The 12,207-nt window shown below is 37.4% G+C and overlaps 1 protein-coding gene across 3 annotated transcripts in view; it reads right to left on the reverse strand.

Moving 5' to 3' along the window:
* The window catches only part of LRFN5 (leucine rich repeat and fibronectin type III domain containing 5), a 274,926-nt gene that overhangs the window by 250,870 nt on the left and 11,849 nt on the right, over positions 1–12,207 (reverse strand). The gene's annotated exons all lie outside the window — the stretch shown is intronic.

A 12,207-nucleotide genomic window follows, 5' to 3' on the forward strand; every position in this document is an offset into this window, starting at 1 on the left:
TAATGTACATATCAATTTTCAAACAACACCTCCTGAGTGCACATTTTGTACCAAGCAGGATTTCACTGAAATTCTCTATTTTCCTTAAATATTGCCTAGAATCTGCTTCCTTTTTGAATATACTTTAGGGATAATTATTTTTTCCATGTTATCTATTGTAATGCTATAGACGTCACCTCAAATTGAATAAACTATTTCTCCAACATCACTGGAAAAATTTGGTCATCAATTACACATATCGATTTCTCCATTTATTTTGATCCCAATAAAACAAGAAGTGCTATAGTCATATAGTCATATGGCTGCTTAGATAAATATTTCAATTTTCAATTAATAAAAATATATTTGAAGGAGTACTAAAACTATTAAAGAGGCTACCATGAGTTTAAAAATTTCTCAGCACAAATTAGTCTAAACAACCACAAAATCAATTTTCCTAATCAGAAAAAAAAAAAAGAAAGTTACTAATTCTCTCCTGAATTCATTGAACATGTCCTTAATAAGAAAAGCAGATAGGCCACAAAGCCAGTGTTACACACACAGGCCCCTTACAAGATACTTTATCTAACTTTTGGGTTTGTAATTTTATATATTTTTCTCTTCACAAGCTCCCTCAAATTGTATAATTTTAAAACTCTAAACAACTTGGATTGGTTGTGCCTATTAGATAAGTGGTAAAATAATTATTATCTTCAGTTTTCCTAATCATGTTCTAAAAGCCATACATTATTTGAGATGTTTCTCTTATAATATTATTCCAGCTAGTTTAACAATACTTACTTATTCTAGATCTATATGAAAGTTTGCTTTTTTGTTAATATATTTTTAAAAAAACTTCTGCATTCATATGGGAAGCAAAGTATTGCCTGATATTATCTTAGAAGATTCCTTCAATTTGGGACCTCAACAAAGTAAAGTAGAAAGATATTTGCAAGCTGACAATCTACTCAAACCAAATATTACACTCTGATATATAAAATACAAGGACGTATATTTTGCTAGTGCTGTTTGAGCATTCCATCATTTGCCAGTCAGTGTGTGAAGTGCTGGGAATGAATTTTTCCTCACAGTAGGCCGTGGGAGGTAAACATTAGCCCCATTTACAGATGAGGAAATTGATACTACCATGCTAAAAATTTCAGCTTTAATGTATATTGCAACATGTAGCAAATAGAATAGGTACTTGGTTACTTTAGAATTCACAAGCAGAAATTTCAAATGATTAGCACAACATATATTACCTATCTTATGTTAAACTTTAAAATCACAGTAAGATACAGGAGAAAGAAAATGTAAATAAAATATTTCATATTCCACACATTCCAGGGAGACTTTCAAATCCATAACAAAACATCTTTGTAGAAAATACTGAGGTGAATGTGACACGCATTCTTATGCACCACCCACAAATGTATCTCTTTTACCAAAAATAAAAACATTGAATTTGACTTTATTCTTTTTGTAATTATATCTTTTTTGCAAATAAATAGTAATCAGAAAGCTATAAAACCATTATAATTACACTGCCCCGTGGCCTACACTCTGCACCTTATTATATCTATAACAGTATATCAAATTCCTGTAGAGTAATTTGATACATAAATGAGAACATTATTAAATAAAATGAGGTGTGTATGAAGTTCCAGAATAAAGTAATTGTGCAATCTACATTTAATTTACAGAAGAAATGAATAGTAAATATGAATCACTAAAACATAATTAGAAGGTAAAATGAAATCTCGGAGAAATAACAAAATGTCACTCTGAACCAAACCAAGCCCAAAGGTAACTTGAAGAAACAAAGACAAACTCTCCCTCGGGCTTTAGGTGAATGGCATGATCCCTGGCATAAGAGGATAACCCTTTCACGGAAGCTTCTCTAAAGCAGGTGATAAGTGGCTATAATAGAAAACAGGCAAATCAAAATTAATTATCACATACATTCATCCATCTTAGGAAAAATCAATTTGATGAAACGAGGCATTTGAGGAATCAGCCAATACTTCCAACGGCTTAAGAAAAAAATATACTTTTCTTCAAAAATCCATGAATCCAGAGAGGGAGGGGCAGCATGCATGAATATAGTAGATATTTAACAAATATTTGTTGAAAGAATAAAAAAAAAAAAAAGGAGGCAGGGTTGTTTTCCAAAATAGGCATGGTGGCTGGCTATGACCCATCACCCAAGGCAGGGGGGTGGGAGGGGGGTGGTAGTTGTCTCAGTTATCTTTTCCAACCATCAATTGGAGCAGGTTCTTCTGCTGGTCTCACCTGTGATCACTCATGATGTTACTATAATTACTTGGAAGCTTAATTGTATCTGGATGGTGTAAGATGGCCTCATTAGTATGTCTTGCCATTGGTGCTAGAGATCACTTGGGCCATTTACCTACAGCAGGGGTTCCCAGGCTTCTTCGCATGATGTTAACATTTCTCCAGGAGGTTAAGAGTGAAGGATACATGGTCTCTAGAGGATCTGGCTTGGAACTTACATCATATTACTTCTGCCACAACTATTGTTCAAAGCAAGTTGCAAGGCCAATCCAGATTCAAGGGGAAGGTAAACAGACATCTACTCTCAATCAGAAGACCTGCAATGGATTTGTGGTTATTCTGAATTCATCAAGGGAGGTAAGAACGTAAATCGCAGATGGGAACAGACCACAGGACTTTATCTAGAAATGGTCCGTTCTGCCAACAGATATACCAAGAATTAAGTATCAGATTTTGGCTAATGTCAGGCCCCTCTGTCATTGAAATAACGCACAGAAATATGGATACAAGGTGAAGAAATGAATTTGTTATTTGACTTTTTTCTGACCCCGTCCCAAAGGGAGGGGGAATCTGGGGTTAAAGCCTGAAGCACTCATTAAGTATTGCAACAGCAGCCTGCACACAGAGGCGAGTGGAATGTAGAGCACAGTTAGACACATGCAAAAGTTTTAATGATAAACAGAGTGATCTCCAAGTTCCATCCAGTCCTAACATTTCACAGAATTTTCTGATTCTTCTGTACTAGGAAAAGCACTAAAGGGAACAATTATTTATTAATTACTTAGATATACCAGCCAGTTTATAATGGCTTGCAAGTCCCTTCTGCAGATGGGAATTGGGAATTGAGTAAATCACCCAAAATCACACAGTCTCGTTTAGCAAAAAATAATATTAATAATAATTAGTATATACTTATATTCCAGACTCAGGACCAAACATTTCCTTCTCAATGCAAACAGCTAGAGAATCCCCTAATGGATAACTATAAAGTCTTTCAAAAACCTCCAGATATGAAACATGGCAATTCATAGAGTACAATAAAGGGAAAAGAAATTGAGAACAAGATGAATATTCAGAAGATAGCCAACATCCTTGAAAGAGGTTAAAAACACATTTATATAATAATACACAAAAAACAGCTTTAAGAGATAGGAGAAAAGGGAAATCTACATGTAGCAAATATAGCATCTTCTTTAGAATCAGAAATATTTGTATTTGAATTCTAGCCCTATTGTCTGTTAGTCATATAATCATGGACAAGGAAATTGTCCTCAGACTCAAACTTGTATACTCTATAAATGTATATGTATACATATATGTCTATAAATGTATAAATGTATACAATCATGCCTAAGCTGAAGGTTATTGCATGGATTAGAGGAAAGTAAAAACCAACAGTGTACACAAAGGACATTCTCAGAAAATGATGATGACGATGATGATCCTCATCACCGTCATCATCATCATCTAATCATATATTATGCAAGATACATTAGCATCTTTCAGTGCTTTCCACATAGTGCATGGAGGAAAACTCATGTGCTTTCCTCAGTAGAGAAGATCTTAGAATTTTAGTCATCCTCAGGCTCTATTTTACCAAAACATCTAATAATCTTGCCACTCTGTCAATAAATTTCCAATCAGTCCGTTAAAAAGGAAAACAGACACACTGAAAAAAATGTTAGCCATATGAGAACAAAGAAAAAATGTTTTTAATCATACACAGAAGATAAAGGGAAGGAAAAGAAGTTGGGGAAAATTCAATATCAGTATAAGCTGCCTTAAACATGTCATGGGACGGTCCCCAAGGGCTTTCTGCAATCACTAACATAAACAATGAAGACATGAAGTCATTAAGAAAAGGTTAACTATATTCAGAATTAGTGTGTCAATTTTAAAAACTATCAGCATTTCCATTAAAAGTAAACATCTAAAAAAAAACATTTCTAAATATGATGCCTCAAAAGAATAACATTCAAGACCATGGAGAATGGTCAAGAAGGAGAAGACTCACTCTACAAGGATACCAGATAAAGGGAATTTGACTATTTCCTTTTGTATTCAAATAATTTTCCCTTTGTTGGAAATTAGGAGGTGACCTCATATGAAGGCTGGGGAAACTACTAGGAGCCTAAACATGGATTTTATTCAATAATGGAGGAGGTAGCACAAATTAAGTTAGTAAATATACTAGAAATCAACATCATCTAGGTTTAAGGGTAAGTTAAGAGGCAGAGATATGAGAATATCATCAAGACTGACTGGGGCCTAGGGCTGCCTCACTGAAAGAATATGTGTTCCTCACTCGAGATTTCAGCTTCCCAGAATGGTATCTATGCCATTTGGGCTTTTGTGTCTCAAAGAAGAAATGGCTAGCAGAGTATCAAAGCATGAGTTAAATTATGAAGAAATATTTGTTAAATGGATCAAAGAATAGGCCTTGAATCATTCTTGTCTAAATCAGAGAGCCAACCCATCAAGTTAGGGCGAGGTGAAAATCCACCTTGTCTTACTCCATTCCATTGTTTCTCGTATATATTATGAACACCAACACTGAAATTTATAAGTTACTTGTCTCTCAATATTTACTGGAGAAGATTTAATTAATTTGAGCACTATGAGCAAATCATGTGATGTGAATGTTGAAAGAGTGGTCTCGGGCATCTTTACTAGTGCCTAGACTCAGAATGGCGAATACTTTAAATCTTGTGACCAAACTTGAATTGACAAGTTGTAGCATCTTAGAGATACATGTTCAAGACTTGTCCAGGCTCAAGAGGGAAGAAGTCATTGATCAAACAGTAATATCTGACATGAGTGCTAGATGGAGGATTACTGCATGTAATCCTTTCTGCATGTAATGCTTTCTGCATGTAATGGCTTTCTCCAGTGTTAAGAGTAAGGAAACAATGGCCCTGCTCAACTCTACACTAGTAGACCCACAGGACTTGTTGGTGCTGGTAACATAATTCAATAAGAAGCAAGAAAACAAATTGGAGCCTATCTCAAAGAGGGTAATGATGAAGATTTATGATAGCTAAAATTTATTGAGTGTAAAAGGTAAAAGGCTTGAAATCATGACACGTAGAAAACTGTCCCAAACCTGTTTAAGTCAAGTTATGTTTAATCATAAGCAGAGCAATTGCTGGTTGGGGATCTCGAGTAACAGTTTAAATATTTGAGGTACTGTTACTGGGAATTAGACTTATTGTGTGTCTCTCCTCCCATATTAAAATTAATTAGAAGCCACAGGATACCGATTTTGGGCTCAATCCCAAAAAGGAATTTTATGATAAGACTATACAAAAATGGAATAATCTACTTTATATGGAGTAATTTTTGGAATCACTGAAGGTACCCAAGCTGAGTCAAGATGACCACATGGCAGGAATGCTTTCCAAAAAATTTAAGATTGAATGGATGTCAGAATAACTCAGAAGTTTCATAATGCCGGACTCATCAGGGGTTAAAATGAATTTAAATTTGAATGTCTTGGGTAAGTCAGGCACTCTCCAGTATAACAGAGATCCTACAGCCTACAATTTCTTAAAGCCAGCCAGATTTCCTGCTTTACATCTTCTGCTTGATCTCTGAGGACACTAGACTGCACGACCCCTGGTTTGGATGACCTTTAGCATTCCCTGGAATCCTGTGCATCTATGGCCCCAAGAATAGGCTTTGAAGTCATTCAATTACCACTTCCTTTAGTTTTCTCCTTTACCCTCATGATAGCTAATGATGAGATGATAATGATGATGATGATGGAGATGATGATGATGATTACAGCTAAGTGTCTTTTATTATTAGCTTCATTTTATAAGTGAGTACACTAAGACTCAGATAGGCTATAAGACTCGCTCAAGGTTGTACAGGTCTGAGACACAGGTATGTGAAATCCCAAAGTTCATGCTTCTAACCACTGTGCAATACCATTGTCCACAAAACACAGTTACGACTTCCTGATTTCCTCTGTCTTCCCTACTACAAAGCATAAAATATCAAAATAGAATTTTAAAATACCAGTTATTTTCAAGCTATACACTCGTTTATATCTTTCATGTTACTAAGAAAATAAGTTTCTTGAGGTCAGCATCCAATGTCTAGTTACGTGTTGTCAAAGTGCCTGACATTTGAAGATTCAATACAAGGCAAATGTACTACACAATTCCTATAAATAACCCCAAATTTTCAATTTAAAGGTAGGCACATTCCTATTAAGTGAGGCATTTCAAATTAAAATATATGTGAATACTAGTGATATATTAGTGAATATTAGTGATATAATGATAACTCTATCTATGTAGAATAAAGCATATGTCCTGAGTACTCAATTCGGTGTTCAATGTTGCCCTATAAAGTATATGCGTTTTAACGCTGCTATACAAATGCTTTAGCACTAATAAGACCAGTGCACATAAATCATTTGGTAACCTAACTTTTACACCATGGGAAAAAATAACAAAAAGAGCTAATTACTGAGAAAATACCACAGCCTTTACTTCCAAAGAACATACAAGAAAGTTAGTTTTCATGGTTACAGAGTTGATATGTTTCCACTAGTAAATCATTTAATGCAAACATAACTTTGGAAGTGATACCACTAAGATTCATGACTACTTCAAGACAGGAAATGAGAAGTCAACATGGGTGACAGAATCCGGAGAGCAACTAATATATGTACTTTAGGTCTCTTTAGCATTTTCTTAAAAGAGCTGCAAAGGGCAAAGTGAAAATACAGTAATGTAAACAGCATTGTTTTGGCTTCTATCTCTTGATTAAGTGTACTAGTTCTAATTGAGTATCTATTGAACTAATTGGCGTTTTCTTTTGTTCTTTTTCTAATAATTCAGAAACACTCGCAGAGCTGGGGAAAGGATCCTACAACTTTATTCCTGTATCTTGTTACTTCTTTTCAGGAGCTTTTTTTTGTTACAAAATCTAAAATAGATTCAACATTCAGTGGTAATTCTGTAATTGTTCTTCATAAGGATTGTAATAACACCAATTTCAAAATATTTCATTGGAAGCTTTTTAAAAAGCAATAAATTACATATATGCTCCTACGAAGAAAAGAAGAAAAGCATGAGGTTTATAATTAGACAGATTTTATTAAAAGATATATTTTCTAGGAACACTTAAATTGGTCAATTGGCATTTTCCTCCCAATGTGACCAAGTTTGTAACTTAATAAACATAGGCTATCAAAGCCAATTTCCGAGAAACCTTACAGATGTAGTTTGTAGTTTAAATAAAAAAGCCTTTCGTGTGACTTACTTGGTATCAGTAAAGTGATAGAGCATTTACATAACCATGTAATTCCTTTGTAATTTTCTATCACTTGTTAACCATCTTCATAATTAGTATTAAATTATGTCATAGATCAGTAAAAAGCATTCTGTCAGAATAGAATCCATCAGAACACTAAGATGAAAAAGCTTAAAAAACAGCACTGTATCTGAATTAAATTCTTTATTTTTTCTAGTTCTTGTTATACTTACATAAAACAGGAATTTTCATAATAACATATAATTTATGTTGCTAGAGCATAATAAAAATGGTACACCTCTAACCAGAATAGCTTCAATACTTATAAACATAATACTTCTTAATTTCACCATGAACACACCATGTAATGGACAAATTACACCACCTTAGATTTTAAATAGTCCTCAATGATTGAAGGATGCCACAGGAATAAAAATGTGGGCTGTAGAAATATAATAAGTAGTCTCACTCTCAAGGTTTATTGAACAAGGCAGAGCTATGCACATGTGTGTCAGTGGAATGATTTAGCAAAATTATCAGTTAGTCATGTATCCTAGGGGGTCACAATCACGTCTATTAAAAGGCCTGAATTTATATACTCTTCAATGAAACATAAAACTCAGAACCATTTATACTATACACAAAACTCTGAAAGTAATGCCAGTATATTACATTTCTGAGTAAACAGAAAATAAAATTCACTGGAATGAGTCAGTAGATTAGCCAGTTAAGCCATCAGAAACTTTCAAGTAGCTTTCTTCTTCCAACCTTAAAATTGGCAAAAATATTTAGCAATCTTATTTATAGCAAATTTCCCTTAAAATAACTGGATAGTTATGATACAGAACTATGATGTAGTAGTTTTACGTAGAGGCAGGAACACTGTTAGAAATCTGCAGGCATTTCATCCCAACCACATAACAACACAGCAATAGTATCAGCAGAAAGCAAGATCCTAATTTCACCAGCTAGAAAACTCAGCAAAACTAGGAAGTCTAATATATACACTACCAAATGTAAAATAGATAGCTAGTGGGAAGCAGCCACATAGCACAGGGAGATCAGCTCGGTGCTTTGTGACCACCTAGAGGGGTGGGATAGGGAGGGTGGGAGGGAGGGAGACGCAAGAGGGAAGAGATATGGGAACTTATGTATATGTATAACTGATTCACTTTGTTATAAAGCAGAAACTAACACACCATTGTAAAGCAATTATACTCCAGTAAAGATGTTAAAAAAAAAAAAAAAAAAAACTAGGAAGTCTAAAGTGCTTCAAGCAGCAAGAGGAAACAGAACACTGGTTTAAATGCACAAAAGGGAACTTACGGTCATTCATGAAAAGATGAAAGGCAGTTATAACATATGATGGTCATTTAAACACCAGTGCCATAATCAGACACTGCTTTAATACCAAGAATACACTGAATGACAGATGAGATAAAAATACTGGAAGAGGGGATAAGGGTGGGGTAATTTTGCCTCAAGTGACCACAGCTCTTGCTATATACTCTTATGGAAAAAGAAAGAAAATCACCTCTGGCTGGTATCAATCAAGAGATATATTTGATGAACCCCTCCCAAAACACACAAGCACAAGAATCTCATTTCAAAACTGAGGTGTGTGTGTACGTATGTATGTGTGTGTGTTCATATATACATCACATGTTTGAGGGAGGAAAAGAGGTATGCGAAGCACAGAAGACTGGTGTTGCTCAAGGTCATTCTCCTCTTGAAAAGAGAAAGTGAAAAAATGACAAAAAGGAATGGTCTCGAGGACAGGAGCTAAATGACAACTTCTTTCCGCCTGCCTATATGCTCACATCTGTTTCCATGGGTAACCTAGCTTTCCTATTGTTCTGCCCCTCTTGTTAGTGACCATAAGAGGGCTGACAAGGAAGGAAGGTTTTTCTAGGAAATTTTCTATCAAGACCCAATAGGCTTGACCTATTAGTGAGTCAAGCCAGCTCTAAGTACAATGCTGACCAAGGGCAGCGGACTCAGATCCTCAAACTGGCTTGCACCTCTCTGTCTCTCCAGACAAGAGAGAAGAGAAGGGAGGCAGAAAGCTCCATTTCTTAAGGAACTTCTATACATGAAACTCTATGCTAGGGGGACTATCTGGGTCTCACATTTCACCTACCTCCAGTCTGCACCAATGAATGGCATTTTTAAACATGAATCACACCACAATCTATGTTTAGGCATCTGATCACTCAACATCCAGTTAATACATGTGTTTCAACCTTCCCGGAGGATGAGGGCACAAGGACAAGACTTAACCTGCAAAGGACTGAATCCTTAATGAGAAAAGGCCAGGGTGAAATGAAATGAGGAGGGACATGGAGAAAACACAAAATTTTCCCAAGTACTAATATTCTCCACCAGTATCCCGTCCTTCTTGGGCACCCTCTAAACAGGGATGCCTTATTTGCTAACAAATATTATGAGTATGCTATAGTTTCTGTTGTAATAATATTCTGAAGAAATCTGGGAGACAAAAAGGTATCTCTATCAGATTTTTAGTATACACAAATCAATTTGCTGACTACGATTTTCTGAGCGATAGGAGAAATACAAATAAATTCACTAAAAGAGAAAAAGGAAAAGATGAAAGAAAAGAAAAATCCTCACCTAATTCCTCCCAAATTCCCAGTTATTTTTAGTCTGTATGTATGCAGGCAGTACCCTTTTCTTTCTGAGTCTTCAGAAAGTAGAGGGGGGACCTGCTTTTCTGTTAAAGTCGAGTTATACTGCCTATCCCTTCTTGGCTCTCCCTAGAGCTCAAAGTTACAGAGCAAATCTGTCTAAAGAGTGGCCTTCAACTCATTCGTGTTTATTGGAGTTGGGGTGGGGGTAGGTAGCAGTCTTTCCAGTGGTATTTCAACTGGAGGTAAAACAGGAGTAGAAATGACCTGATTAAATCCAGGAGAGCAAGAGGGGAGAGAAGAGAGGAACAAATGGAGGCCTAGGAAAAACGCACTTCGTTTCAGGTTTTGAATCCTGAGAAATCATGCAGTATCTGAATATCAAGGCATTTTTGCAGCCAGCCAGCTTTCCTTCTATGTACTTGAATATTCATTTACGAAGAAGGGAGAGGGGGCTGCAGGCGCAGGAAGTCGGGCAGGACCTCACTGCCCCCCCACGCGTGTCTCTCCACCTCCTCCGTCTCAAATCCAGGCGGCCACCTCTGCCATGATGCGCCCGCTGTCTGCCAGGGGGCCCGCTGAGCTCTCCCGCCCGGCCCCAAGAAAGTGTCAACGCGGGCCTGGCAGCTGCAGTGGCGGTGCCCAGCCCCCAAGCCCGCTGCAAACACGGCCTTGTAGCACCACCAGCCTGCGAGGGCTGCAGCAGCAGCCGAGCCCAATCTCCAGAGGAGTCGGGGACATCAAGGCGCAGGGACAGCGACAGCAGCTAGCTAGCGACCGGCTTGTAGTCTGCAAATACCATCATATGGATATCTATTTTAAAAACGCAGCGGGCGGAGGAAAAGCAGGCAGCGCCCCTCCACTTTCCAAGCGGCTTCAGCAAAGAGAAACCCCCGGAGCAGTCCCAGTCACTGCTTCCAGGAGCAGGGCACCGTGCGCTCGGCTGAGCCAAACCCTCGGTTGAGTGCAGCGAGCAGGCAGCTCCCGAAGGCGGGAGACAAACGAGCATTCCCTAGCTGAATTATTCAGACCGCCTTCACTGTCTAATAAAACATTGAGGAGACTACTTTGGAAGTGCTTTATCTTCTTAATCCTAATGCCTTCGAGAAGGGAGAGAAATTTTCTGTAGGGGACGCAGAGGTGATGGGATAGGAAATGAGAGAAATAAGGTGCGAGGGTAAGGGGCTTTGGAAGTTCACTAAATTTGCTCTGCCTCAGCCGGCTGTGGGAATCTCCATTTTTAACATGTCAGACCCAATATGTTAATTAGGCAGTCGCAAATCCACCCTACTCCTTGTAAATCAAGGCACTGGCAAGAATTTTCAAAATACACATTATACAGAGACAAACCAAAAAAAAAAAAAAAAGCAGAACAAAATAAAAACAAACCACGAGCGTACAAGCCCCTCTCCACAAGCGAGACAATGCAGCTGGGGACGGAGGTTGTGGTTTTAGCAGCGCTCCTCTAGATATGGATCAATTTTGCTACATAAAAGCAAACCCTGGCAGCTAAACACCATATCTCAACACATACACCCGTGACAATGAATTCCCTTCCACTCAAAGCAAGTTCCAAGAAAACTCTATTTCGAATTAAAGTCTCCAGATGCGTAATATACAACTACTAAAGGATCTGGCAAGCTCGTCGACAATCAGGAAAACAACCTGGCACCAGAGGTAGAGAAGGGTCAAAGTGATCCCTGCCTGAAACGATGGGTGGGAACCAAACACCCTCTCACACTCCACAATCTGGGGAGGGTTGGATACCAAATGGTCCGTGGCAACCATAGCCTGAAGAAAACACGGGACTTTAATCTCTGGCATCTTCAGACAGGTTCAACACGCCTAGCTTCCAAAACCATCACTTAAGGTGGAGCGTATCCATATTTTCTTAGCTTTCACTGCTAGATTAAATGCTCAGGTATAGATTTATATTCCACCTACTAGAAATTATATTACATCACAGAGCGCCCTTGAATACCCAGCCCTTCTCAATGATTTTCAAAACATTAATAAGTAAAGT

This window comes from Balaenoptera borealis (assembly GCF_965194805.1).
Source record: "Balaenoptera borealis genome assembly, chromosome: 3".
NCBI lineage: Eukaryota > Metazoa > Chordata > Mammalia > Artiodactyla > Balaenopteridae > Balaenoptera > Balaenoptera borealis.